This window comes from Giraffa tippelskirchi, chromosome 1 (genome assembly GCF_054371585.1).
Source record: "Giraffa tippelskirchi isolate mGirTip1 chromosome 1, T2T-mGirTip1v1.2.pri, whole genome shotgun sequence".
NCBI classification, from domain to species: domain Eukaryota; kingdom Metazoa; phylum Chordata; class Mammalia; order Artiodactyla; family Giraffidae; genus Giraffa; species Giraffa tippelskirchi.
The window spans coordinates 104023440-104051365 of NC_137275.1; the positions used below are offsets into that span (position 1 = coordinate 104023440).

A 27926-nucleotide genomic window follows, 5' to 3' on the forward strand; every position below is an offset into this window, starting at 1 on the left:
ATCCCTCTTTTCATTAAAAACAGATACTTAGCTGTGGTCAAAAGTGCTACAGCCACGTATCAGCAAAGTGAGCTTCAGTTATTCAAAAAGATTGAAGAATAACTGAAAAGAGCACCAATGTTCTCGAATATAATTCAAGTTTAATAGCACATTCTCTTCCCAGCTAAAATGATCTCAGACACATGCGCTATCCCTTGATGGGCAGAGGTCCACCCAGCATCATTGCCTGATGAAGGAAGGAGACCCTGGCCCAAGTTCTAAGGCAAAATGACCACTTTTGAGGAGGTGTTTTCTTTTCAGTAAGTGAAGAACCATGATCTAAGGGAGCGAGGGGCTGGAGTGACGCTTCCTGGAGAGGGCAGACACGCTGCCTAAGAGGGCCCAGCAAGTCTCGGAAGTTCGGCACAAGAAAAAGGAGCCACTGAGACCGTCAGACTCCCTCATTTGTATCAGAAAATGGCTTCCCCAAACCTGTGAATCTGGGCTTCCAAGGTGGCTCAGTCAGTAAAGAATCCGCCTGCAATGCGGGAGATCTGAGCTCAATCCCTGGGTTGGGAAGATCCCCTGGAGGAGGACATGGCAACCCATTCCAGTGTTCTTGCCTGGAGAATCCCATGGACGGAGGAGGAGCCTGGGGAGCTACAGCCCACGGGTCGCAAAGAGTCAACAGGACTGAGCGACTAACACTTTCCCTTTCAAACCTATGGATTAAGCTGTAAAACTCCGCCAGACTGTTTTCATGCCACTCTTGAGTCACAATGTGTGAATAATTCTTAGGTGTTTGGTTTACACTATTCCAGCAAGTTCTGCTCAATCCAAACCTATTGAAGCATGACCTTCGATTTCCCTGGATCCAGATCACTGGGGTGACTATTAAACGTGCAGAATCCTAGGAGGTAGTGTCCTTCCACTGGCTTTTTTAACAAGACTCTTTGCAATGAGTCCTCAGATTTGATAACCATTTCCTGAAACATGATTGAGTCCCTGATTCATCCGCAGTAACTGTTTTCTGACCCTTGCCAAGCCCGGTGTGAACGTGGGCATGGGGACAGCGCCTTCTTGCATGATGATGCGTTTTCTAGGTTTAGATTGTAGATACATCATCTGCCGAGAGGAGTACTCTGAACTGTTCAAACGTTGAGGGGGAAGTGAAGTGTGTGTGGGGTGCGGGTTCGACCCCTGGTCAAGGAGCTGGGACCCCACATGCCCTGAGGCCAAAAACCCAAAAACATCAAACAGAAGCAATCTTGTAACAAATTCAATAGAGAATTTAAAAACAAGAAGAAACCAAAAGGAAGAGTAGGTACAGGGACTCTGTTGGCTAAACCGTGGTGAGAACGCCTTCAGCCAAATCAGATAAACGTGCCCAGGGGCTGCTCTCTGCGCCAACAAACCACAGAGTGCAGCTTCTAACGAAACTAACGAGCTCTTTTTTAAAATTATTTTTATTAAACTTTAAAAAAAATAATAACCCTATCTTTAATTTAGCATTGTCCGAATATGCAACAATAACAAGGGTGACACAGAGTTCTTTTACAATTCCACCCTTTAGGTGAGAGATTTGGAAGAGTGGTTAAAACCCAATTCTTCCTTTCTTTCAAAGAATATAATCAAAGTGCTGTCTCTAAGTGGCTGCCTTACTGCCTGACAGAATATGTTATCTGCCTTTTTTCTCCAGAAAAGGCTTTCCAGCAGGTGCTCTTGGTGCAACGATCTTGACAAAAGTTTGGGAGACGAGAATGATGCCCGACCATAGAGCAGTCTGAAATTCAGCAGCCCAGCGGCATCCGCAGCCGCCCCTGCTGTCAGTCACCGCCCACGACTAATTAAACAGAGGTAACTTCTCTCCACCCGCCCCATCAATCGCGCTCCACGCTCGGTCTGTAAGCAGGCTTTCCTGTGAGTTGTGGTCCACGGGGAACATCTGTTCACATAAAAGTATTTGAAAGTCTACTCCGTGGCCCCAGAGCAAGCTGAAGCACTTCAAAGCAATGACAACAACCCCAGGAGGAGAGCTTTCTGAAATTCGCCTGCAATAAACCACCTGCCTGAGACGGAAGGCCAGGTGGGCACACAACGGGGGCGTCCCCACGACCTCTCAGGTCCCTGAAGGTTGGCCATTCCTCTCCCGGTCCCGAGGCAGAGCAGACGCATCTCTAACCACATTTTCAGGCACACATCTGACAGTCCAGCATGCTTTTTGGAGGATGCTATTAATTTCAGCTCAGAGAGCAGAAAGAGAACCACAGTGTTCGATGACGGGTAAACTTGGGTGAGTGACAGCAAGATTGAACTCGAAACAAAGCCTTTCAAACCCCGTCCAGAATCAAATGCAAAAACAGCGATGCCCCAAAGTACGCTCTCTGAGGACCCCCTTTGACAAACGAGAGTGTCTTCTGGTCAGGAAATAGCCATGCTCATCAATTTTCTCTCTTGCTCCTTGTGTTTCATATTCTTTTATTGTTCCAACAAAGACCAAAGCAAGCCAGAGGAAATTTAAGTCAGTTACAGGGTCCCAGGGTCACACCTGGACGATATGAAGGTTGAATACACTCCTTCGTGGTCACAGGAGCCACCTTAGGCTTTGACCTTCGGCCAAGTCCACCCCAGGCCACCCTAACTGAAAGACACTCTACCCCCTACCCTGCAACAGGAATCAACAGAGTGTTTCCATAATGAGTCTCAACCCTGGAGCATGTGTAGTGTTGTCTGAGCTTAAAGAATTATCAAGACGGAGCCCCACATCCCAAGGGTTTCTACTCAGGTGTTCTGGGGGTGGACCTAGGCAATAGTTATTTTTATTATTTAAAATAAGTTTTAAATACTTTTTTATTAAATGCTGCAGAGCCAGCCTAGATGAGAGGGGAGTTTGGGGGAGAATGGATACGTGTACATGTATATGTAAATGCAACTGTTCATGAATATGTATATGTATGGCTGAGTCCCTGTGCCCTCCACCTGAAACTATGACAACATTGTTAATCAGTTATACTCCGGTATAAGATAAGAAGTTAAAAAATAAAAATGCCCCAGAGCAAGTGGTTTCAAGAGCATCAGAACGGGAAGAAAATGAAGCCTCACCAGGCTTGCTGAGAGACAAGCCAGTGATGCACACCGAAGGGACGTGAACACCCACTCACGCCAGCCCCAGCCTGAGAAGCGAGGTCCGGCCCCCACAAACCAAGCCCGGGACACAGTAAACTGAGATGTGAAGACTGCTGGTCACTCACATGACCACGGGTCCGTATGAACGAGCAGAGAGGTCACAGTGGGGACCATGTGGACACAGAAGCCAGGCCTGCTCCAAAGGGAGCAGAAGAGGACCCTCAGGCTGAGACGGCGGGGCCAGGAGGACATTCCCCAGGCGGTCCAGTTCTTCAGGACCTCTACAAAATCTCATTTTTTCAGCACTGGCTCTTCTTTCTTTCAAACACAGGGCCAGCCAAAAGAAATGTGTCTCTGGACCCTGGCACTTGTGGGGCATCTTCTGGTCCCTGGCCCTCCTGGGGGGATAAGCAATCCCCTCCTGAGAAACTATCTCTCTGACCAGTTCATCAATGCGTCTTTCTCAAGCATCTGCCCTAAACGTAAAACTGTGACACATTGTCTAAAACTCCATCAATCAGATATGCTTTTGGATAGAAGAAAAACTTTTTAGCTTGACAGTCGTCTCATACCTTAGAGTGGGTCAGTGCATTAGGACAGACACTGAGGGACACAGAGACTGTGAGATGATGCTAAGAAAGGACAGGCTATTTTGCCACTGAAGCATCTCGAGGAGGGGGAGAGCTGGGAAGTCTGGAGGCAGCAGGGGGTCCGAGGGGACCTGGCTGGTACCTGGAGACTGCAGCAGGTGTGGCCTTGAGAAATGGAATATTCCCTGCTGTGCCATAAACAAGGACACCCAGTCACCAGCGATCCCGGGCCCCCAGGGAGGAGAACAACGCCTGTGAGCGGGTGGCCACCAGGCTGCAGCCACGCCCTCTAGTCAGCCCTGAGGAAAAGGATCGGCTACTGGCTCCAGACAGATGCAGGCATGTGAAAGGGATGCTGCGGTGAACCCAGACTCGGGCATCTTCTCATATACAGAAAAGCACTATGTTCCTTGAGATATCCGGTTTTAATTAACTAAAATACCTTTGATGCTCAGACTACCCGGAGTTTGTTGCAAACTTCTATATAACCTGACGCCCCACCGCCGACCGCACCCCCCCCCCACCCCCTGCCCCCCATCCCCGCCCCGGGCCATCTCCTCAGGGCAGTTCTTTCAGAGTACCTTGAGATGCTGTCTCCTGGGCTCGAAGTTCTAAACATTTCCACCAAATAAAACATAACTCTCATCTTTTCAGTTGCAACTATTTTTTAAAGTCAACAGCATTAACAGAAAGGAAGCCAGAAATGATAACGTTGGGCTACATAAATAAACCTAAACATGGAATTTACATTTTTGAGGGGGAAACAGACCACATACCAATAAATATATAAAATCTCCAGCATGTGTGAAGAAAGAGGAAGGTGATGTCTTGTGGGGCGGCGTGGAGGCAGGGTCCCGGGAGGCCCTGCAGAGACCATCCTTTACCCTGAGGGAGACGGGACGGCGATGCAGACTTTGCGATGGACGAATCACATCTGATACATTGGGAGAAGATCAATCCGCACCGAAATGTTGCGAATATGCCGTAGGGGCCAATGGTAGGAGCTGGAGGCTCTGCTCGGAGACTAGTGCAGCCATCTAAGCCTCAGAGAACCTCTCCAAAACCAAATCAGGTGTTTGTCGGGAGAATGTCGGGAAATGAAGATTAGGGAGGTGAAGATGATACCAGACTCAGCTTAACCACCTTCCGTTAAACTGGACAGTTAACGCCTGCCTTCAGCCACTTCCTGGAGCTAAGAATCGAAAGGACTATTACCTTCTCCACCAAGCCCATCTTAAGGAACAGAAATTTCTCCACTCTGTGTCTCAGGGGTTGAGGAAGTCAGGATAGTAAAAAGAGAATGATGGCTTTTACTGTGTTAACAGCCAGCAAATGTGTGAGTTAGGGGTAACAATTAAGTCCTAATTGGCCATAATGTAAACCTCTTCCAAACGGGTGTGGTAAAGATTGAAACAAACGAGCTGCTATTTTTCAGACCTCGATGGCAGTCAGTCAGAATGAAAAGCTAATTTCAGCCTTGGAGGCGAACTCTGTATTTTAATCAGGTGTGACAGAGTGGGAACAATAAATTGGCATTTAAGGTGAGGGGCTATTTACTTCCCTGTTGCAATGCTGGTGATGATAAGTCGCGCTGCCCCTTTGCAAAATGAAAGCAAGCTCCGGCTTTGATTCAGAGCGGGGGGAGAACCCCTGGGGAACTGGCCCGAGGTGGAATTCAAAGACAGCTGAGCGCGGAAGGCAAAGGATCCGCTTTCCCAGACTTCCTGCCCGGGGCATCGTGCTGATACACAGCAGGACCTCGTCCCACCCTGTCCTCAGCCTGCCTTTCCTCTGTGGAAAAACGAGCCGAAGAGTAAGTTCAATCAGAGAAGTTAGAAAATAGAGAAACAAAGGCGAACAGTCAAGGAGACCAAATAATAACAGTCATTAAGCAAGGCCCTTTGGCGCCTTCTCCGTGGCTGTAGATGGGATTCTGAGCCCTAACCCGTGAACTGTCTTAGACGCTAAACACCAGGTGGAAGGAGGTAACTGCATGATGAGGAGACTGTACCAAGACGTAAGTGGCACGGTTCCGAGAAGTGGCCTCAAGGGAATGGGAACAAAGCAGCCCTGAAACTGCAGGCTAACCAGACCTGAAACAGTCAAGACGACGCTGGGCACACCGCCAATGCCTAATTTCAAGATGATCGTCAGAGCTGACTGCTGTTTCTGCGTGTAGCCGCTTCCCTCCCTCCGTCTATAAAAGATCTTGCCCACTAATTGTCAGCGGTGGAGGGGCGAGGGGGTGTGTGTCGACCTTCAGACAGGTGTCCGCCCCCCACCCCAGTTGCTGGCATCCAAAATAAATCAAACTTTCCTTTCCACCAGCCTGGGCCTCTTTGATGGCTTCCAGTGGTGAGCAGCTGGATCCCACTTGCGGCTGCAAGGCTATTTGGCTGTCCTCCATAATCAAAAGTTTATGCTGAGAATCACGGAAATAAAGGGGTGTGTGTGCGCGCGCCTGTGTGCACTGTTTACCATCCCGCCACCCAACCTTAAAATCTAATTGTTAAGGATCTAAAATATTAATTTAGTAATTAATTTGTTCAAGAATTATTAGCGAGGTGCCAGTTATGTCTAAAGCCTTGTTCTAGGCACCAGGGAATCATCAGCAGACAGAACATATAGAGTCCCTTCTGCTGAGTAACCTACATTCTACTGAAAATAGTAACACCTGGGCTTCCCGGTGGTCCAGCGGTAAAGCATCCGCCCGCCACTGCAGGGGCACAGGTTCGATCCTTGGTCTGGGAAGATGCCACACGCCACAGAGCAGCTACGCCTGAGCAGCACAGCTCCTGAGGCTGCACTCCGAGCCGGAGCCACGACGCCCGCGTCCACGCGCGGCCACCTCTGAAGCCCACAGGCCCTGGAGCCCATGCTCCAGAAGAAGGGAAGCCACAGCCAGGAGAAGCCCTGCTCACAGCCGCCAGAGAAGCTGCACAGGGAGACCCAGAGCAGCTGAAATAAAGAAACAAAGTAACAGCAGCTAAAACCTCCAGTTTGACTCAGAAGTCTGCATCCTGCTAAGACTGTTCCTTGCGCCACTTTACTGTCTCCGGTTTACCGACGGGAAGCTGGGGCGCAGAGAGGTTGAGTGAGGAGTCCCAAGTCACGCAGCCCTGGCTCCTGGAACCGAACCGGGGAGCCAGGCCGTGTCCCCATCCATCTTCCAGTCTAGAGGGGAAGGCAGCATTAAAGAAGGGATTCGAGGCATCACAACGTTCACTGCTGCACAGGAACCGCACGGGGTGGGGGGACCTAACCCAGCTCGAGCGTTTTTATCACGGCCTTGCAGCCATTTGCCTGTTTTCACATGTCTGCTGATTTGAGGACAATAGTCGGTTCTGTTCTCTAGAAGACTGCAGGTCTGGGATTCAGAGTTCCCTTTTCCGTCTTCATTGCAGCCTTCCTCCCCTCAAAGGAGCAGGGCTGAGCATGGGAGGGTGACTTGGACATTTTCGGACACATTAAACTTCTTGAGCCACACAGTGTATATAATTTATACGTGTAATGTTCTGAAGATTTCATCTCTTCTGTGAGTCCCTCCATATAAATTATTCATGCGTTTTAATATTTCAATAAAGCCAGTAGGTTCATGTTGCTCTGAATCGCTCATTCTAATACTCAAGAAAGAAAATCAGCTTGTAAAATATTTGCTTTATTAATCTGAACATGTTGAGGGGATTTTCTTAATTGTTCAGGGTTTAAGGGTGTGATCTGAAAAATGAAAAGAAAAACTCTTTCAGTCCCTGAAGCCTTAGGTACTTTACCAGATGACCCGGGGCTACTTCCTCATACAACCCCTGCTCTGATCCTCCAGCAGTGAGAGATGCAGAGAACTCTTCTAAATGCTCACTCGGCGTAGCGGACAGATCACGGACAGGGGCAGGAAGGAGGGGTGAGGCGGAGAGAGACGGAAGCACACTCACGGCATGTAGCACAGACAGCCGGTGAGAATTTGCAGTGTGACCTGGGGGACTGCAGCGGGCTCTGTGACAACCTGAGTGGCTCAAGACGAGGGACACATGGACACCTATGGCTGGTTCATGCTGGTGCGTGGCAGAAATGAAACCAATACTGCAAAGCAGTTATCCTTCAATTAAAATTAAATCAAGTTGTTAAAAATGCTTACTTCCTAAATAAGCTTGGCTAACTACCTGACAAAGGAATGGTAAACTTTCTCACTTTAGTGGAGACAGTAACGACACAGTTGAAACTCCAAGTTTCAGACCACATTCTTCAAAGATGTTGGTTGGTGATCTTTTAAGCTCCACCCAGCAAGCACAGAGTCTGAGTTTATTTGCTCACATCATCAACATATTTGGCAAGTTATTCATTCCCTCTGTTTCTCAATTTCCTAAGCTGTAAGTGGGGGTAATAATTGCATCCATGTCATTAAGCTAATATCAAAGTTCAACTAGTCGACATAAAAACACCTAGAATAGCACTTGAGAGGTAGCAAGTATAAGCTGCCATGTGGTTTTGTTGCTATATATTCATTTCACACAAATTATCGAATCCCCACTGTACTCTCTTCCACCTGTGAGGAACGCAACAACAGATGAGACAAGACATCCATCCATCACTACACCTTCTTGTAGGGAAAATGGACAGCAAATAAACAAGATAAGTCTCGGCTTCCCTCAACGGTCATGATGAAAGGAGAAGGGGCTGGTGGGAGAGAATGCCCCCTGGGGTTCCCTCAGCTCCCTCTGCAGGCGATATTGGAGGTGGCCCTTGAACAAAGAAGGATCTGGCCAGGGGAAGAGTCAGAAGTGTGGTCGGCGTCGAGAGGGAAACGAGCCCGATGCTCTTGCCAGAACAGGTCAGCTTTTTAAGGGGCAAGAAGGCCGCTGAGTCTGGGGAGATGGAGCAGAGCTGAGGTCCCAGGGGAGCGGGACCACGCCCAGCCACGCACACGGAGGACACGCCGGCTCCTCTGTCCACCGCAGTGAGACCCTTTGCTGCAGTCCTCCAATGCTTGCACCTGGGACATACTGCTCCTCCAGCAAGGAAATGCAAAGAAACGGGCTGGGACTAAAAACAACTGCCTGCAAGCAAAGTTGGGCCAAATTTTGGACAAAAGATACAAAGAGACCAAAAAAACCCAACTGCCATTCTGAGGAGCCTGGGGCAAAAGCAGGGTTCTGTGCATGCCCCCTGCACACACACCTTCTAAGCCACCCTGCCCTCCATCCCGGACACCCCCCCACCCCCGGCCCCGTGTAAGGAATAAGTTCGCCCGTCGCCTCAGGGGGCAAACGAGGAAGCCTGCTGTTTCTTCTCCTCCCCCTGCTGTAGGAGGAGCCCCGATAAAGCCTTACCTGAATTTCTTGTCTGGCCTCTGGTCAATTTCTGTTGATTATGGAGGCCAACAACCGCGATCAGTAACAATATTGGACAGCCACTGGGATCAAGGGAGCTTGGAAATAACATCCTTTAAGCTATCTCCTGGGCTTCCCAGGTGGCTCAGTGGTAAAGAATCCCCCTGTCAACGCAGGAGACCTGGGTTTGATCCCTGGGTCGGGAAGATCCCCTGGAGGAAATGGCAACTCACTCTAGTATTCTTGCCTGGAGAATCCCATGGACAGAGGAGGCTGGCGGGCTACAGTTCATGGGGTCGCGAAAGAGTGAGACACAGTGATTAAACAACAACAAACCTATGTCTTAAAAGACGCCCCTGACTACAGTTTGGAACCAGTGAGCAGTGAACACGTCTTTCCCAGAAACCGAGGAGAAAAGAGGGAGGGATTTACTGGGAATGTGAATTTCACAGGTGTCAGAGCTGGAGGAGACCTCGCAGGAAGAAGTCCAGCATCCTCTTTTCATAGAAAGGGGAACACACGTTTCCCCATACATCAAGCTCAGACTTGAGAGAAACATCAATTGCTTTTCAGAGCAGGTGCTGAAAAAATTCAAGATGAGGCTTGAGAAGGCAAGCTGCACCTGTGCTTCAGAAACAAGGCCCTTACTGGTTCTTTATGACCCACAGACACGTTGGCGCTTCTCCCTGAGTCTGCCTGAAATAATCCTCCAGCCCGGCATCCTGCTCACTGGCAGGCAGGGCTGTAGACACGGGCCACGTGCAGGGCCCCACCTGAGGGCAGGCGTAGGGGAAGGCAAGTCAAATACATCCAGGAAGCGTGTCCCTAGGTGAGGTCTGGGCACAAGGTCCCCACCGTCAGCCAGACCTGCGCGAGCATTCCGGCCACCCTTGGTTGGGGGTCCTGACATCAGGTCTCCAAACAGGAAAGACACGGTCTTCAGGAGAGGAGAGGAGAAAAGTGCACACCGCACTCTGCCGCAGGGCCCCTCAGAAACCGAGGCGGCGGATGGGACCTGAAGGGCCGCCTGTCGATGCCCGAGGCACGTCTTAATCCGTTACGTGGTTTCATCTGTCTCTTTCTCTAATGGTTCACTTAGCCAAACTTGGGACCAGAAAAAGATCAATCTTAGAAGATGCCCAAACTCTTTTGGAAATAAAAAAATGTTGGATTAAGTTGTTTAGTTGAGGATGGATTTTACTACTTAATTTACACTGTCTGGAAGACCACATAAATCCATGGCTGGAGTCCCCAGGAGGCAAATTAAGTACCTGGTTGAGGCACCAGCAAAGTCAGAAGCATTCATGTGGGAGATGGGGAATAAGAAATGGATATTTTACAAAACTAAAAATCTAAATAATAATTGTGGGGAAAACAGAAATTTTGTAGGACATTCATTCATGCATGCATTACTTAGGTTATTTTGAATTTCTCATGAAGTAGGAGTTTAGGTCATCATCTCCCTAGTAGTAAGGGCGTTTAAAAGGCTTAGTCTAATGGCTGCTATAAGGAGACCATGAGATGAGGGTGTAAAGTGCTTTGGTTTATTCAGAAGACCTCGGATGTTAGTGAGTGCTCGTCCAAGCTCAGCACAACATCACCCAACGCCTCAGATATATTTTCAGGTTATAGATTTAAAAGAGCTTTGGAAGCCATTATTTAATTTGATTTTCACAACAAGCCTGTAAGGCAGTGTAGACAAAAAGGCTCTGACAATTGTTGGGTTTCTAATGACACATTAAAGTCACTTTAAAAACACAAACTTTCTCCTTCACTGTAGATTTTTTAAAAGGTGGGGGCTGGGAGGTGCTTTCCTGGTGGCTCAGTTGTGAAGAATCTGCTTGTCAATCAATGCAGGAGACACAGGTTGGATCCCTGGTCCGGGAAGATCCCACGTGCTGCAACTATGGAGCCACACCCCCTCGAGCAGCCATCCCAATAAGGAGCCCACCCTGCCCTCTGCAGCCAGAGAGGAGCCCCAGCGGCAGGGAAGACCCAGCACAGCCGAAATAAATAAATATATATACATTTTAAAGGGGGAATTGTAGGGAGGAGGAACTTGTAAGTCTACTTACAGCTAATATAAATGTTAAGACAAACATTAGGAACACTTTGCCTATAGCATAGTTTTATGACACATTTTCTCTAAAATTGTTACTCTAGAGTTAACACAGTCTTGGGGATGAAGGTTGGTGTCCTAAAGTTAAGAAAGTTTGTACAGTCTAAGAGTTTCATGGTTCTGGAAAGATTTGTCTTCTTTCCATTGACTCTGAGAAAACATGGGCAGATTATCTTACTTACAGAAAAGAATCGATCATTATCAAATCTAATTTTACGTGGAATCACTGCCCCATATTTCATTCATGAGTTTTAAATATTATGTGTCCTTCTTTGTCTTGTTTATAAAGAAAATGTTGCACATCATAGCACCTGAATAAGAAGGTATTTTTAGGTCCATAGTGTTGTTTCTTTTCTTTGCCAAATCCCTCGCCTAATGTATGACTCCTTTCATCAAGGCCGGGCAGGAAGAGATAGAGAATGCAGATGGGGGAAGATAGAAATAGAGATCTATTTCACATTTCCCTCCTGAAAAAGGAGACTTAACTTTCTGATTTCACAATAGGAGACAAAAACATTACCAACCTCATTACACAGACAGGTTTAGGTGACTTGCCCCAAATCCCACAGCCAGAAAATTACTGTGAGGGGATATGAACTCTGTCCCTTCTACTTCGAGAGATTTCAGCCATGCTACACCAGGAAATAGACAGTCCCCTTTAAGTTGAAGAGAAATGTCCACTTTTTACAAGTTGACAAATCTTGATACATACCTTGAAAATCACGGGATGGAACCAAAGAGAAGCCCCCACCTCGCGGGTCACTCCTCTCACTTTTGTTTGGTAAAATGTCACCATTCTTTACCCTCCTCTGTCAAGGCTGCTCCTCCCCACTCAATCTTCATGCAGGAATTTATATGTTCATTTTTTTTTTTTCATTCATTCAAACAGATGTATAAATGCTTACCAAAAACCACATGCTCTTCTGGAAATGGGTGCTGAAGCACTGGGAGACGATGCCCCTGCTCCTGGAGCCTAAATTCTGCTGTGAGAGGAGAGAGAAGTGTGCTGCATGTGAGAGAGGGAGGAGCCAGCACAGCCTTGGACAAAGACCAAGTAGCTCCAACGATCTAAAGATGCTGCTTTCGAAGAGCAGGAAAGCCCTTGAGGGTAAGCATTTCCTGTTTCCCTGCTGTCTCCGCTTGCCTCGTCTCTTTTTGTCTCTGTCTTCAGAGCTCCCTTCATGGGCCACGGCCTTGCCCTGGTGAAGGGGTTTGCATAACTCAATGAAGTGATGAGCCACGCCATGCAGGGCCACCCGAGATGGACGGGTCATGACGGAATGTTCTGACAAAACGTGGCCTGCTGGAGGAGGAAATGCCAACCCACTCCAGTATTCTTGCCTGGAGAATCCCATGGACAGAGGAGCCTGGCAGGCTACAGTCCGCGGGGTCGCAAAAGAAGTTGGACATGACTTAGTGATTAGCCAACAATAGCAACAGAACACATCACGGGGGAGCGTGATGTACAATAAGCCTTCAATAACATTAGCTTCCATTATCATAACTGACGGTCTTTTAATCAATCTCCACTTAACGAATCTGACAATCTCCACTGCTCCAGTAAAGCATCATGACGCATGCTTACTAGTCCCTGGGTCTCTTGTTTGCCACACACCTGTGCTTCCAATGGGTAAATTCTGCACTAACCAAGATCAGTTATAACTGCTTATGCTATTTGTTCCTGTTGTTGAAAGCATATAGATGTTACATAAAGTGGTGAATATTAGTGAAAAATAATTTTTCAATGAAAATTGAGTTGAAATATTTGGAAACTGGAAAGGGAATTCAACTAGGCTTGAGTGAAAAAAATCACATAAAATGAAAAAATGGTTAAAATATCTTAAAATAGTCTATATACATTGCTTCACAATTTCCTAATTTCCTCTTAATTAAAAAGTAACTGAGAAATATCAGTACGTGTTAAGGGTACAGTTGACATAAGAAAGATACAGAACTCAAATACTCAAAGAGAAAGTCCTTTCTTAAATAAGATTAGCAAATGAATGGAAACTTATATGTTTTCATTTAAAATAAATTCTACTATATAAGCGATTATTTCCATGTAACAGATGTAAACGTAGCAGGTAGAATAATAGTCACCCCACAATATCCATGTCCTAATTCCCAGAACGTATGAACCTTACATGACAAGGGACAGCACTGCAGACAGAATTTAGATTGCAAACCAGTTGGACCTGGAGACAGAGAGACGACCCCCAGATTATCCAGCTGGGCCTAATGTAATCACTGCTGCTGCTGCTGCGAAGTTGCTTCAGTCACGTCCAACTCTGACCCCATAGACGGCAGCCCAAGGCTCTTAAACGTGGAAAAGGAAGGCAGAAGAGGAGGTCAGAGGAAAGTGATGGAAAAAAATTCAACCGGGGACTTCCCTGGAGGTCCAGTGGCTAAGACTCCTCCCAATGCAGAGAACCTGGGTCCAGGAAACTCGATCCCACGTGTTGCAACTGAGTTCACGTGCCATGACTTAAAGGTCCCTCATTCCACAATGAAGATCCTGAGGGTCGCAATAAGACTCTGCCAAAATAAATAAAGCCAAATAAATAAATAGATATGTTAAAAAGATTTAAAATGAAAACCAAAAATGTAACAGTACTACAATTAAACACAGTAGGACTTTATATATTTAAAAAAGACTCAACCAGCAGTTGCTGGCTTTGAAGATAGAAAAAGAACCAAGAGACAGGAATGTGGGCTGATTCTAGAAGCTGGAAAAGCTAAGAAAGTGATTCTCCTCTTGATTTTTGCCTGAGACCGGTGTCAGACTTCTGAACTACAGAACTGTCAGACAATAAATGATTGCTGTTTTCAGACACTAAGTTTGTGGCCATTTATTAAAGCAGCAACAAGAAACTAATACCAGAACACTAAGTCCTGGATAGTGTAAACACTTGCCTAAGGTTACCTGATAAACCCAGCCTTGTAACTTTAATACAGGATTCTTTCTACTATTGTCTACCTCTCTGTTAAAGGTAAAAACAAAAATGAAAAGTTACACTTTTTAAAATGCCAAATCATGTAACTGATAATTAAGCAGCCTCTATTTTATGACTGTTATTTTGGTTTTAAACTACCACTTCCTAAATGTTTATAATGTGTCAAGTTCTTTAAAGGTCATTGCATACAGAGTTACTTTCCATTCGGAACTCAATCTGTAATGCACAAATATTGTTCTCTGGTGAGGAATAAAGCCCAGAGAGTTTCAGAACTTCCCTAGAACTAGAGGTGACTCGCAAAAAATAGAGCTGATGTTTAAGCTCAGGTCAACCTAACTCAAAAACGGGAAATGAAGTGCCTTGGCCACTTTGCATACTCTGCCTCCCTCTCCCTACCTTTCCCCGCCTTTCCTGCTAGCCCAGTGGTTAAGAATCCCCCTGCCAATGCAGAGGACACGGGTTCGATCCCTGGTTCGGCGTGATCCCACGTGCGGTGGCAGAATTAAGCCTGTGTGCCTAGAGCCTGTGCTCGGCAACAGGAGACGTGACCACAACAAGGAACCCACAAACCCCAACCAGAGAAAGTCCTGGTGCAGCAGCGAAGACCCGAGGCAGTCCAAAATAAACAAATAAATACTAAAAAAAAAAAAAAAAAAAATGACCAGAGCATCATGAAACGTCCTGGAGCCATAACTCACTTTAATGAACGTCTTGCAGCGTGAACAGCCCCTCGCAGAAACCTGAAACGTCTCCCTGGAGGGTTCCAGAATTTAGATGCAGGTGAGAAAACAAAGTTAGATAAAGTATCACATTGACAGAGAGGCCTCCCTTCCTAGAACTGGAGCGTTGAGAGCTTCATTTTGAAATCCAGTGTCTCTTGCTCAATTCAGTGTAAATGGCTTTCTTACATCCTCTTAAAGAAATGGGAAATATTGAATGAATTCAGCTAAGAGCTAGCACAGAGTATAAGCTATCTGCCTCATGTCGCTATGCCTATGAATGGTACCCTTTAATCACTGAAGTCTCCGAAGCGCCTTCCCTGCTTTAAATTCCTTTTTATGCTCAGTTCTGCTTATTCCCTTAGATCTCAAAAGTCTTCTTACAAGACTGAATACATTATTCGCTTGTAGTATGGTATTTAAATACCCTGTTTGATTTTTTTTCCTGCTAATCTTAACTTCCTCTCCTGAAGTATCACCTTTGCATTTCCTAGATCCAGCATAAATCTAACAGGGAGAATTTTAATTTCCATAATTTCAGAGAAGAACAATACTTTTTAGAACCCTAATTTTAGTTAGAGAATTTGAAACAAAGGTCCCTGGGCATAGCACCCTCTTCCCAAGTTGAAAAGAATGGAATTTGTTTTATTAATATTTAATATTTACGGTGCACCAGCCAAGCAGACAATTCTGCACTAACTTCCACTGATACACACTGCACCCTCCTGGGGGCTCCCAATCTAGGGATCAGATTTTCCCCCGTGTCCATCCAGTTACCACAGTTGGCACACAGCCTTGAATTAACACAAAATCCACCCAAAGGGGCCAAATCCTTTTCTCTCCACCAAAAAAGTTTTTTTTTTCCCCTTAAAAAAAAAAAAAAGGTGAGGAAATGAAAGAAAGATTGTGAAATAAGTTACATAAGGAAAACAATTTTCTTTTTCTAATTTAAATGGTCTTCAACCCAGAAAACACACATATGTTTAAGAACTGGAGTTCCAGCCTTTCCACCAGTAGGTCCTTTTTATCTGCACCAGTATTTCTCCTGCTCATCAAATCCTCTCCAGCCATCACTAAGGGGAAGACATTTATTTTCTTTAACACTTTCCCAATCTGTGTTTGCAGCATCAATGCAAATACTTGTCAACCGGTTGTTATGTTCTTCGCGCGTATCTCCCCACGGGACTCTTCATCGCCCCCTAGCCATGCTTCCGCGGGGGAGGAAAGCCCCCGAGGTCCAGTGTTTCATCACCGGCTGTGTCATCGACACTGCAAAGCCTCACCTGGTTCCCCCACCTGTGTCACATTCGGGCTTGCGCCATCAGCCATTAAGCTACACATTTCGACCCGTTCTCTTATGTCAAATCCGTCTTGTTTCTGAAAGCCACTTTCACTGACATAGGCAGATACTATTTTTGTTACTTGCAATTTCCAGGGCTAGAAAATGCTAGATTGAAAAGAGCTCAAGAATTCGCCGTGAATCACTCCCTCTTCATGTGGCGTTGCTTTTCGGTCACTAAGTTGTGTCCGACTCTGCGTCCCGGTGGACTGAACCCGCCAGGCTCCTATCCATGGGATTCTCCAGGCAAGAACACTAGGGTGGGTAGCCGTTTCCTTCTCCAGGGGATCTTTCTGACCCGGGGAGTGAACCCTGTCTCCTGCACTGGCAGGCGGATTCTTTACTGCTGAGCCCCAGGGTGGCTCCCCATCCACCCACTTCATTTACAAACTATCTTTCCATCTTTCCATTCTTTCTCCCTTCACTTCCAACTTCTTGTCCTCCCGCCCCCACCTGGCTCATCTTTCCCTTCTTCCTTCCTTTCATTCTAGAAATGAAATGTATGGAGTGACTTCTTTCTTTGTCCCAAGCACAGTCCCAGGTGCTGAAGATACAGCCATGTTCAAGGCAGACTCCTTGTCCTCACGGGGCTTACATTCTGGTGGAAAACGTGAACCTAAAGCAGCAAATTTAGTGTTCTTCTGCAGCAGTGATCGGTGTTGCCCAGGGACAGAGAGCATGAAGTCAAACAACAAATGACAAAGGAGCTGTTGGGACAACCAATTCAGGCATATGACTCATCTGCATTAAACCTCTCACAACGTTCGTTCATTTTAATCTAGAAATGGCGCAGCTAGAAACGTATGCTATGGGAATAGAAATGTGCTTCAAATACGTATTGACCAGGGTGATCGTTACAGTGCTAGTTAGCAGAGCTGTGAATGCCCCTCCTCAACCATGGCATTAGGTGAAGTAAAATATGGCACAGCCATATGTGAGCAAGTACTTGTTCAGAATCATGCTGCAGAAGGACATTCGTTGGTCTGGGGAAATGGTAACAGTATTAAGTGGAGAAAGAGAAAGGCTGGGGACTTCCCTCATGGTCCACTGGTTAAGACTCGCCTTCCAACGCAGGAGACGCAGGTTCAACCCCTGTCAGGGATCCAAGCGCCCACGTGTCTCGCAGCCAAACAACCAAAATAGAAAAAGAGCAATACTGTAACCAATTCAACAAAGACTTGAAAAAATGGTCTCCATCCAAAAAAATATTTTGGAAAAAAGGCTATACCTGTTATGCAGAGTGAAGTCAGCCAGAAAGAGAAAAGCAAATATCGTATATTAATGCATATACATGGAATCTGGAAAGATGTACTGATGAGCATATACGCGGGCAGCAGTGCAGACGCAGAGAGAACATGCTTGCGGACACAGTGGGGGAAGGAGCGGGTGGGGCGAATTGAGAGACTGGCGTTGAAACACACATATTATCGCATGTAAAGTAAAAGAGAGAGCCCGTGGGAACTCGCTGTGGGACGCAGGGAGCTCACGCCCGGGGCTCTGTGACGGCCTGGGGGGCGGGGGCGGGGAGGGGGGGTTCGAGAAGGAGGAGGCGTAGGCATACTTATATAAGGCCGATTCATGCTGATGTAGGGCAGAAACCATCGCAACACTGTAAAGCAGTTTTTCTCCAATTGAAAATAAATACACTTTTAAAGAAAGGAAGGCTATAAAAGAGGATGCCTAATGTGATCCTGTTTCACATAAAATACAAAGAGAAAGCACTGGTGCAGATGAACCAGGGGCGGGGGAGGCCCATCAGCATCGCAGCAGAACTTGTCTGCAAGGAGTGGAATTAATGATTCACTCCTCCTAATTTTTCAGGTGTCCATATTTTCTTAAGTGAGTGTGTGTTCCTCATGTAATGGACCCGTTTGGTATTAACTGCCTAAAAGTGTGTGCTAAATCACAGGTCTCTATATCTCTGGTACATAGGATGCCCTCTCATTAAGTGGTGAACAAACACAAGATATTCAAAACAGGAAAGCTAAAAGATTAGGGAACTAAACTCCACAAGCCAAAAAAAGAAAAAAAACATGTTATTAAAAGTGTGTATGTGTGTGTTAATAGTTTAGTTCTAGTTGAAGGCTTGTGACGTTTTGTAAATATCATATTTAAAAAGGAAGCAGCTTGCTTCTATAGGAAGTCTTCAAATGCCCCCTCATTATAGCATACCTATGCTGGGTGGATTCTGAAAAACAATTTCAGTTGTTGAAAACACATAAATTCCAAAATTGGAAATGTGAGCTTCTCATAGTAAGAATGATAATAATGGCTCATTACACTGAATAACCCTGATAAATGCAAATTCACCCTTCAGTTCTTTCACATTTATTATTTATTACTTTCTGCCAGATAAAAATTCCTTGTATCCTAATGTTGCATTCACCCTTTACATCTTCAAATAAAGACGTATATAAAGTTCAGTTAAAATTCTGTCTCCAGATATCTAATCAGCTGCAATCTTTTCATCAATAACCTTTCAGGGATTTCAGTGTCATTCATTAGGTGGTTAGAAATTTCTGAAATCTCTTTTGTATGCTAACTTCTTCAACTTAAAAATAAAGCCTATTAACCACAGCTATCAAATAGAAGGAGGCGATTCACCCTTTGGTGTGGCACAGGGGCTCGTACAGATAGCAGAGCCAGACCGCAGGCAGAAGCAGAGAAGGTCCGCGTGCAAGAGCCGTGTCAGGCTCAAACGCATATTGTAAAGATACAGAACAAAAGGCTCAATATGATACAGTGACATCAGGATCTTCTTACCTTGTGTAAACTAAAAGATTTTCATCTCACCTGAGTGATTTTTTTTTTTTATTTGCATCGCTTGATTCTATCCTTGGGAGGAAATGAAATAATTAAAAACGGTATCTTCTCATGCTGTATTCTTGCTTAACAAAAATGAGCGATAATCCTTGGCTGTTATCTGGTATTAAAGATCACTGCATTGCTCAGTCATACTGAACACTCTTCCCATGTGGGAGTCTTTTGTGCCACCCACATTCTCCCTCTCTCCCTACCCATACCCTGTATCTCAATACTCACAAATCAATGTTGACTAGATGGTGAAGATTCCTTCCAAAAGGTCTGAAATACCAAACACCTCACACAAGGCTCAATCTCATGAATAACCATCAGGAACAATTAGCTCAACACACCTTAGGTGCATTCCACAGTTCCACACACCTGTTCAAGTATGTACTAAACAGTTTTCATTATGTTGCTCTCAATTCACAACAAAAGTATGCAGCATTTTGCAGTGTTACCTATAGGCCCCATCTTTCTGCTTTAATTCTAAAGAAAAAATTAAAAACAGATCTGAGTCAGATTACACTAATTATCATGACAAAAAGGAAGTCCGGAGTAGTTTGGGTCTACTGGTAGACATTGGAGGCATTCAAACTGATGATATTAAAACTAGATGGCTTATTAAAAAGCAGAGACAACACTTTGCCAACAAAGATCTGTATAGTCAAAACTACGATTTTTTCCAGTAGATGACTACAGATGTGAGACTTAAACCATAAAGAAGGCTGAGCACCGAAGAACTGATGCTTTCAAATTATGGTCCTGGAGAAGACTTTTGAGGGTCCTGTTGACTGCAAGGAGAGCAAGCCCGTCGATCCTAAAGGAAATCAACACTGAATATTCATTGGAAGGACTGATGCTGAAGCTGAAACTCCAATACTTTGGCCACCTGATGCAAAGAGCTGATGCTGGGAAAGACTGAAGGCAAAAGGAGAAGGGGCGGCAGAAAATGAGATGGTTAGACAGCATCACCGACTCAGTGGACAAGAAGTTGAGCAAACTCTGCGAGGCAGTGGAGGACAAAGGAGCCTGGCGTGCTGTAATCAAGAGGGTCACAACGAGTAGGATATGACTCATACGCTGAACCACAACGTGGTACTAAGCACCCTTTGGGGCTTCCCAGGTGGCGCTAGTGGTCAAGAGCCTGCTGCCAATGCAGGAGACACAAGGGACTCGACCCCCTGGGTCAGGAAGATTTTCTGGGGTAGAAAATGGCAACCCATCCCAGTCTTCTTGCCTGGAGAATCCCATGGACAGGGGGCCTGGAGGGCTACAGTCCACGGGGTTGCAAAGAGTCAGACAAGACTGAAGTGACTTAGCACTCACATAATCTTTGCCTCAACCATTTACATATTCATTTCAAAGTGGCTCTAGGTAACAGGCCTCATCACATGACATGGCCGGATGTGGCCAAGGTAAGAGTCAAGTAGGACATGGACTTGGAGACAGACATCAGAGAGGGCAGCTCCGTTTACAGGCTGGGAAATGAGCCTGCAGTCCCAAGCTGCATGCCCAAGGAGGGCAAGTGTGTGTGTATGTGTCTGTGTGTGTGTGTGTGTGTGTGTGTGTGTGTGTGTGTGTGTGTGCATGTGTGTGTGTGTCTCACAGGCTACAGCCCATGGGGTTGCAAAGAGTCAGATATGACTGAGCAACTGAGCATGAATGGATATGAGATATATATATATATATATATATATATATATATATATATATATATATATATATATATATTTGCTAAATTCAACTGAAATATATTATAGCTTATTGAGGGTTCAGGCAATGCCAAAGAATGCTCAAACTACCGCACAATTGCACTCATCTCACAGGCTAGTAAAGTAATGCTTAAGATTCTCCAAGCCAGGCTTCAGCAATACGTGAACCGTGAACTTCCAGATGTTCAAGTTGGTTTCAGAAAAGACAGAGGAACCAGAGATCAAATTGCCAACATCCGCTGGATCATCGAAAAAGCAAGAGAGTTCCAGAAAAACATCTACCTCTGCTTTATTGACTATGCCAAAGCCTTTGACTGTGTGGATCACAATAAACTGTGGAAAATTCTGAAAGAGATGGAAATACCAGACCATCTGACCTGTCTCTTGAGAAAACTGTATGCAGGTGAGGAAGCAACAGTTAGAACTGGACATGGAACAACAGTTCAGTTCAGTTCAGTCGCTCAGTCGTGTCCAACTCTTTGTGACCGCATGAATCGCAGCACGCCAGGCCTCCTGGTCCATCACCAACTCCCGGAGTTTACCCAAACCCATGTCCATCGAGTTGGTGATGCCATCCAACCATCTCATCCTCTGTCGTCCCTTTCTCCTCCTGCCCTCGATCTTTTCCAGCATCAGGGTCTTTTCAAATGAGCCAGCTCTTCTCATCAGGTGGCCAAAGTATTGGAGTTTCAGCTTCAACATCACTCCTTCCAATGAACACCCAGGAATGATCTCCTTTAGGATGGACTGGTTGGATCTCCTTGCAGTCCAAGGGATTCTCAAGAGTCATCTCCAACACCACAGTTCAAAAGCATCAATTCTTCGGTGCTCAGCTTTCTTCACCGTCCAAGTCTCGCATCCATACGTGACCACTGGAAAAACCATAGCCTTGACTAGACGGACCTTTGTTGGCAAAGTAATGTCTCTGTTTTAAATATGCTATCTAGGTTGGTCATAACCTTCCTTCCAAGGAGTAAGCGTCTTTTAATTTCATGGCTACAATCACCATCTGCAGTGATTTTGAAGCCCCCAAAAATAAAGTCTGTCAATGTTTCCACTGTTTCCCCATCTATCTCCCATGAAGTGATGGGACCAGATGCCGTGATCTTAGTTTTCTGAACATTGAGCTTTAAGCCAACTTTTTCACTCTCCTCTTTCACTTTCATCAAGAGGCTCTTTAGTTCTTCACTTCCTGCCATAAGGGTGGTGTCATCCACACATCTGAGGTTATTGATACTTTTCCTGGAAATCTTGATTCCAGCTTGTGCTTCCTCCAGCCCAGCGTTTCTCATGATGTACTCTGCATAGAAGTTAAATAAGCAGGGTGACAATATACAGCCTTGATGTACTCCTTTTCCTATTTGGAACCAGTCTGTTGTTCCACGTCCAGTTCTAACTATTGCTTCCTGACCTGCATACAGGTTTCTCAAGAGACAGGTCAGATGGTCTGGTATTTCCATCTCTTTCAGAATTTTCCACAGTTTATTGTGATCCACACAGTCAAAGGCTTTGGCATAGTCAATAAAGCAGAGATAAATGTTTTTCTGGAACTCTCTGGCTTTTTTGATGATCCAGCAGATGTTGCCAATTTGATCTCTGGTTCCTCTGCCTTTTCTAAAACCAGCTTGAACATCTGGAAGTTCACGGTTCATGTATTGCTGAAGCCTGGCTTGGAGAATTTTGAGCATTACTTTACTATCATGTGAGATGAGTGTAATCGTGCAGTAGTTTGAGCATTCTTTGGCATTGCCTTTCTTTGGGATTGGAATGAAGACTGACCTTTTTCAGTCCTGTGGCCACTGCTGAGTTTTCCAGATTTGCTGGCATATTGAGTGCAGCATTTTCACAGCATCATCTTTGAGGATTTGAAATAGCTCTACTGGAATTCCATCACCTCCACTAGCTTTGTTCATGGAACAACAGACTGGTTCCAAATAGGAAAAGGAGTACATCAAGGCTGTATATTGTCACCCTGCTTATTTAACTTCTATGCAGAGTACATCATGAAAAATGCTGGGCTGGAGGAAGCACACGCTGGAATCAAGATTGCCTGGAGAAATATCAATAACCTCAGATATGCAGATGACACCACCCTTATGGCAGAAAGTGAAGAAGAACTAAAGAGCCTCTTGATGAAACTGAAAGAGGAGAGTGAAAAAGTTGGCTTAAAGCTCAACATTCAGAAAACTAAGATCATGGCATCTGGTCCCATCACTTCATGGCATATAGATGGGGAAACAGTGGAAACAGTGGCTGACTTTAATTTTCTGGACGCCAAAATCACTGCAGATGGTGACTGTAGCCATGAAATTAAAAGACGCTTACTCCTTGGAAGGAAAGTTATGACCAACCAACCTAGACAGCATATTAAAAAGCAGACATTACTTTGTCAACAAAGGTCTATCTAGTCAAGGCTATGGTTTTGCCAGTGGTCATGTACAGATGTGAGAGTTGGATTATAAAGAAAGCTGAGTGCCGAAGAATTGATGCTTTTGAACTGTGGTGTTGGAGAAGACTCTTGAGAGTCCCTTGGACTGCAAGGAGATCCAACCACTCCATCCTGGAGGAGATCAGTCCTGGGTGTTCATTGGAAGGACTGATGCTGAAGCTGAAACTCCAACACTTTGGCCACCTGATGCGAAGAGCTGGCTCATTTGAAAAGACCCTGATGCTGGGAAAGACTGAGGGCAGGAGGAGAAGGGGACGACAGAGGATGAAATGGTTGGATGGCATCACCGACTCAATGGACATGGGTTTGGGTGGGCTCCGGGAGTCGGTGATGGACAGGGAGGCCTGGTGTGCTGCAGGTCATGAGGTCTCAAAGAGTCGGACATGACTGAGCGACTGAACTGAACTGAACTGAACTGAAGTGAACTGGAAGGGGAGAATTTAATTCAGATAACCATTTTATCCACTACTGTGGGCAATTCCTTAGAAGAAATGGAGTAGCCCTCATAGTGTACAAAAGAGTCCAGGAGTGCAGTACTTGCATGCAATCTCAAAAATGACAGAATGATCTCTGTTTGTTTCCAAGGCAAACCATTCAATATCACAGTAATCCAAGTCTATGCCCCGATCAGTAATGGTAAAGAAGCTGAAGTTGAATGGTTCTATGAAGACCTACAAGACCTCCTAGAACGAACACCAAAAGAAAGATATCCTTTTCATCCTAGGGAACTGGAATGCAAAAGTAGGAAGTCAAGAGATAGCTGGAGTAACAGGCAAGTGTGGCCTTGGAGAACAAAATGAAGCATGACAAAGGCTAACAGAGTTTTGCCAAGAGAACACACTGGTCAGAAAAACACCCTCTTCCAACAGCACTACACATGGACATTACCAGATGGTCAACACTGAAATCAGACTGATCATATTCTTTGCAGCTGAAGATGGAGACGCTCTATACAGTCAGCAAAAACAAGACCAGGAGCTGACTGTGGCTCAGATCATGAACTCCTTATCGCCAAATTCAGGCTTAAATTGAAGAAAGTAGGGAAAACCACCAGACCATTCAGGTATGACCCACATCAAATCCCTTACAATTATACAGTGGAAGTGAGAAATAAAGGCATTAGATCTGATAGATAGAGCACCTGAAGAGCTGTGAATGGAGGCTCATAACATTGTACAAGAGGCAGTGATCAAAACCATTCCCAAGGAGAAGAAATGCAAAAAGGCAAAATGGTTATCTGAGGTGGTCTTACAAATAGCTGGGAAAGAAGAGAAGCTAAAGGCAAAGGAGAAAAGGAAAGATACACCCATCTGATTGCAGAGTTCCAAAAAATAGCAAAGAGAGATAAGAAGGAAAGGAAGAAAGCCTTCCTCAGTGATCAATGTGAAGAAATAGAAGAAAACAAAAGACAGGGAAAGACTAGAAATATGTTCAAGAAAATTAGAGACATCAAGGGAAATTTTCATGTAAGCATTTCATGGCAAGTAGATGGGGAAACAATGGAAACAGTGACAGATTTTATTATTTTGGGATCCAAAATCACTGCAGATGGTGACTGCAGCCATGAAATTAAAAGACGCTTACTCCTTGGAAGAAAAGTTATGACCAACCTAGACAGCATATTAAAAAGCAGAGACATTACTTTGCTGACAAAGGTCCGTTTAGTCAAAGCTATGGTTTTTCCAGTGGTCATGTATGGATGGGAGAGTTGGACTGTAAAGAAAGCTGAGTGCTGAAGAATTGACGCTTTTGAACTGCGGCATTGGAGAAGACTCTTGAGAGCCCCTTGGACTGCAAGGAGATCCAACCAGTCCATCCTAAAGGAAATCAGTCCTGAAAATTCATTGGAAGGATTGATGCTGAAGCTGAAACTCCCAATATTTTTGCTACCTGATGTGAAGAGCTGACTCATTGGAAAAGACCCTGATGCTGTGAAAGATTGAGGGCAGAAGGAGAAGGGGACGACAGAGGATGAGATGGTTGGATGACACCACCAACTCGATAGACATGAGTTTGAGCAAACTGGGAGATGGTGATGGACAGGGACGCCTGGTGTGCTGCAGTCCATGGGGTCGAAAAGCGTCGGACACGACTGAGTGACGAACTGAACTGATTCTCCCTCAAACCCCCTCCCATCCAGGCTGTCACATCACATTGGGCAGTGTTCCCTGTGCTGTACAGGAGGCCCTTGCTGTTTATGCATTTTAAATACAGCAGTGTGCACATGCCCACCCCAGTTTCCCTGACTACCCCTTCCCCCAGCAACCATGAATTTGTTCTCTAAACCTGCGAGTCTCTTTCTGTTTCGTGGATGCGTGCATGCTCAATTGCTTCAGTCACATCTGACTCTTTGCGACCCTACGGACCATAGTCCCAGTGCCTTCATGTTACTTCATGCCACTGTCACTGAAGATCTCTGGGAGAATATTTGAGAAAAGATAGTGAATGAGGTTCAGGGCAGGGTCTTGGAAAACACAACAGAAGGAGGTACCCAAAAGAGAGGCAGAATCCTGGACTCCCTTCACCTTTGCAAAAGGTGGCTAACTATGTTACAAGCTATCTTGTCTCTAAAAAGCTAACTAGACAATCTCCTTTATTCCTAGATGTCTTAGGTGAGATATTAGATCCTGAGGATTTTAACATACGTTAGTGGGGAAGAGGATTCCCTGGTCAAGTAAGTTTGGGAAAAAACCCCGAGTTTGTTAACTACATTAACCAAGTGAAGCCATGTATTTACCACGACGCTTCTTGTAACCCTTCATCTGCCGGTGACGAGCATGGCTGATGCTTTAGGAGCAGCGGAGGACCTCCATTTCGCGCTCCCCAGGGCATTCTTTTTTTTCAAGGCACATTTTTCTAGATTGCTTCAGGGAATTAGATAATTTAGCTAATACAAGTGTGTTTTGCATTTTAAAAAGTTACACTCTGATCTTTATAATTAATGAGGTACCACCCAAGGGTTTAATGTGGAGAATCATGACAGGGCTTCCCCAGTGGCTCAGCGGTAAAGAATCCGCCTGTCAGTGAAGGAGACTCCAGCTCGATCCCTTGGTCGGGAAGATCCCACTTGCTTCGGAGCAACGAAGCCAGTGAACCGCGACTATTGAGCCTGCGCTCTGGAGCTTCCCCGGTGGCTCAGCCATTAAAGAATCCGCCTGCCACGTGGGAGACCTGGGTTCGATCCCTGGGTTGGGAAGATCCCTGGAGGAGGGCATGGCAACCCACTCCAGTCTTCTTGCCTGGAGAATCCCATGGGCAGAGGAGCCTGATGGGCTGCAGTCCATGGATCACAAAGAGTCGCACACGACTGGGCAACTAAGCACAGCACAGCACTAGAGCCCAGGAGCTGCAACTGCTGAAGCCCATGCCCTCTAAAGCCCATGCTGGGCAACAGAAGAGGCCCACACACCACAGTCAGAGAGTAGCCCCTGCTGTCTTAGCTAGAGTAAACCCGAGTGCAGCTACAGAGACCAACTCAGCAAAATATGTATAAATAAATAAAATTAAACAAGAAGGGCTTCCCCAGTAGCTAAAGCAATAAAGAGTCCTCCTGCAATACAGGAGACACAGGAGATGTGGGTTTGATTCCTGGATTGGGAAGATCCCCTGGAGAAGGAAGTGGCTACCCACTTCCATATTCTTGCCTGGAGAATCCCTACAGACAGAGGAGCCTGGCAGGCTACAGTCCATAGGGTCACAAAGAGACACGACAGGGCACATTCAAGAAAGAATCGTGACAAGTAGAGAAATGAAAAAGTGAGATGGTGCTACCACGCCTAGGAGACCAGGGTAGAAAGAACAGGTCCTCCGGGATCATGTCAATGCAACCATATGTCTGGCTTACACTGTTCACTCGTGGCGGGATCTGAACCAAGTCACTTAGCTTTCTGTGCCTTCAGAGACTCAGCTTTAAAATTAGAGAAATAGCCACCGCCTTTATCATTTGGTTCTTTGAGGAATGAAGGAAATAGAGCTTGCACCTTTCCTAGCCTAGGACCTAGTACCGGAATGATACACTCTCCTCCCTGAGAATGAAACAGGTGAACGTGCAAACCCCAGCTTCTAGGATTGCTTCTCTGAGCTTTGCTCAACCTCGGTTGTTTAGTCACTGACTCCTGTCAGACTCTCTGCAATCCCACATACTGTAGCCGGCCAGGCTCCACTGTCCATGGATCCTTCAGGCAAGGATACTGGAGTGGGGTGCCATTTCCTTCTCCAGCTGAACCCCAGTGCTCACATCTATAAAGTGGGGATGAAATATTCTCACAGAGAGTTACTGAGAAGACTACAGAAAACTATGTGTGTAGCTTCTGGAAGAGGCTCATCAATGCTAGATCTTCCCAGTGTTTGACATGTGCTAGACCTCCGATGAGCATTTATCAAACTTAATTGAATCACTCTGTTGTCATTAAGGCTCCCCCCTCCCCCCTGCCCTGCCAAAGGCTTTAATATTTTGGTCAATTGGACTTTAATGGTCAATTGAGTTTATGAGGCAGTTACTTAAAATCCATAGCATTACAACCCACATACCCAAGGATAGAAGTGATGTAACCTACCAGCCACTTGTTGTGAGCTTTGCTTAGACTCTGAAGTGCTAGTTATCAGAGCCCTATCTACGCTCCCGTCCCCAACGCTTGGAGATACTCAAAGCTCCTTGAAGCCAACAATCGTCTTCTTTCTCTTTTTTGCATATTTCCATGACTGTTACATTGTCTTCTTCACATTTAAAGATGAAAAAGTCCTGCTGTTTATTTGTCTTAGTCTCCCGTGTGATTAATTGTTCCCTCCGTGTAGCAATATTTTTTTTCCA

At 45.6% G+C, this 27926-nt stretch overlaps 2 long non-coding RNA genes across 2 annotated transcripts in view; one reads left to right on the plus strand and one right to left on the minus strand.

Moving 5' to 3' along the window:
- LOC145505623 (uncharacterized) overlaps nt 1-27926 on the minus strand; it is a 50729-nt gene that overhangs the window by 11103 nt on the left and 11700 nt on the right. Inside the window, exons 2-3 of the long non-coding RNA XR_014053162.1 lie at nt 14791-14845; nt 12044-13673 (exon numbers count right to left, since the gene is read on the minus strand). This is a non-coding gene — a long non-coding RNA (uncharacterized LOC145505623). The remainder of the gene's footprint in view (nt 1-12043; nt 13674-14790; nt 14846-27926) is intronic.
- LOC145505748 (uncharacterized) lies at nt 1679-17414 on the plus strand. The gene is made up of 3 exons (XR_014053253.1): nt 1679-1836; nt 12028-12246; nt 16642-17414. It is a non-coding gene; the product is annotated as an uncharacterized LOC145505748 (long non-coding RNA).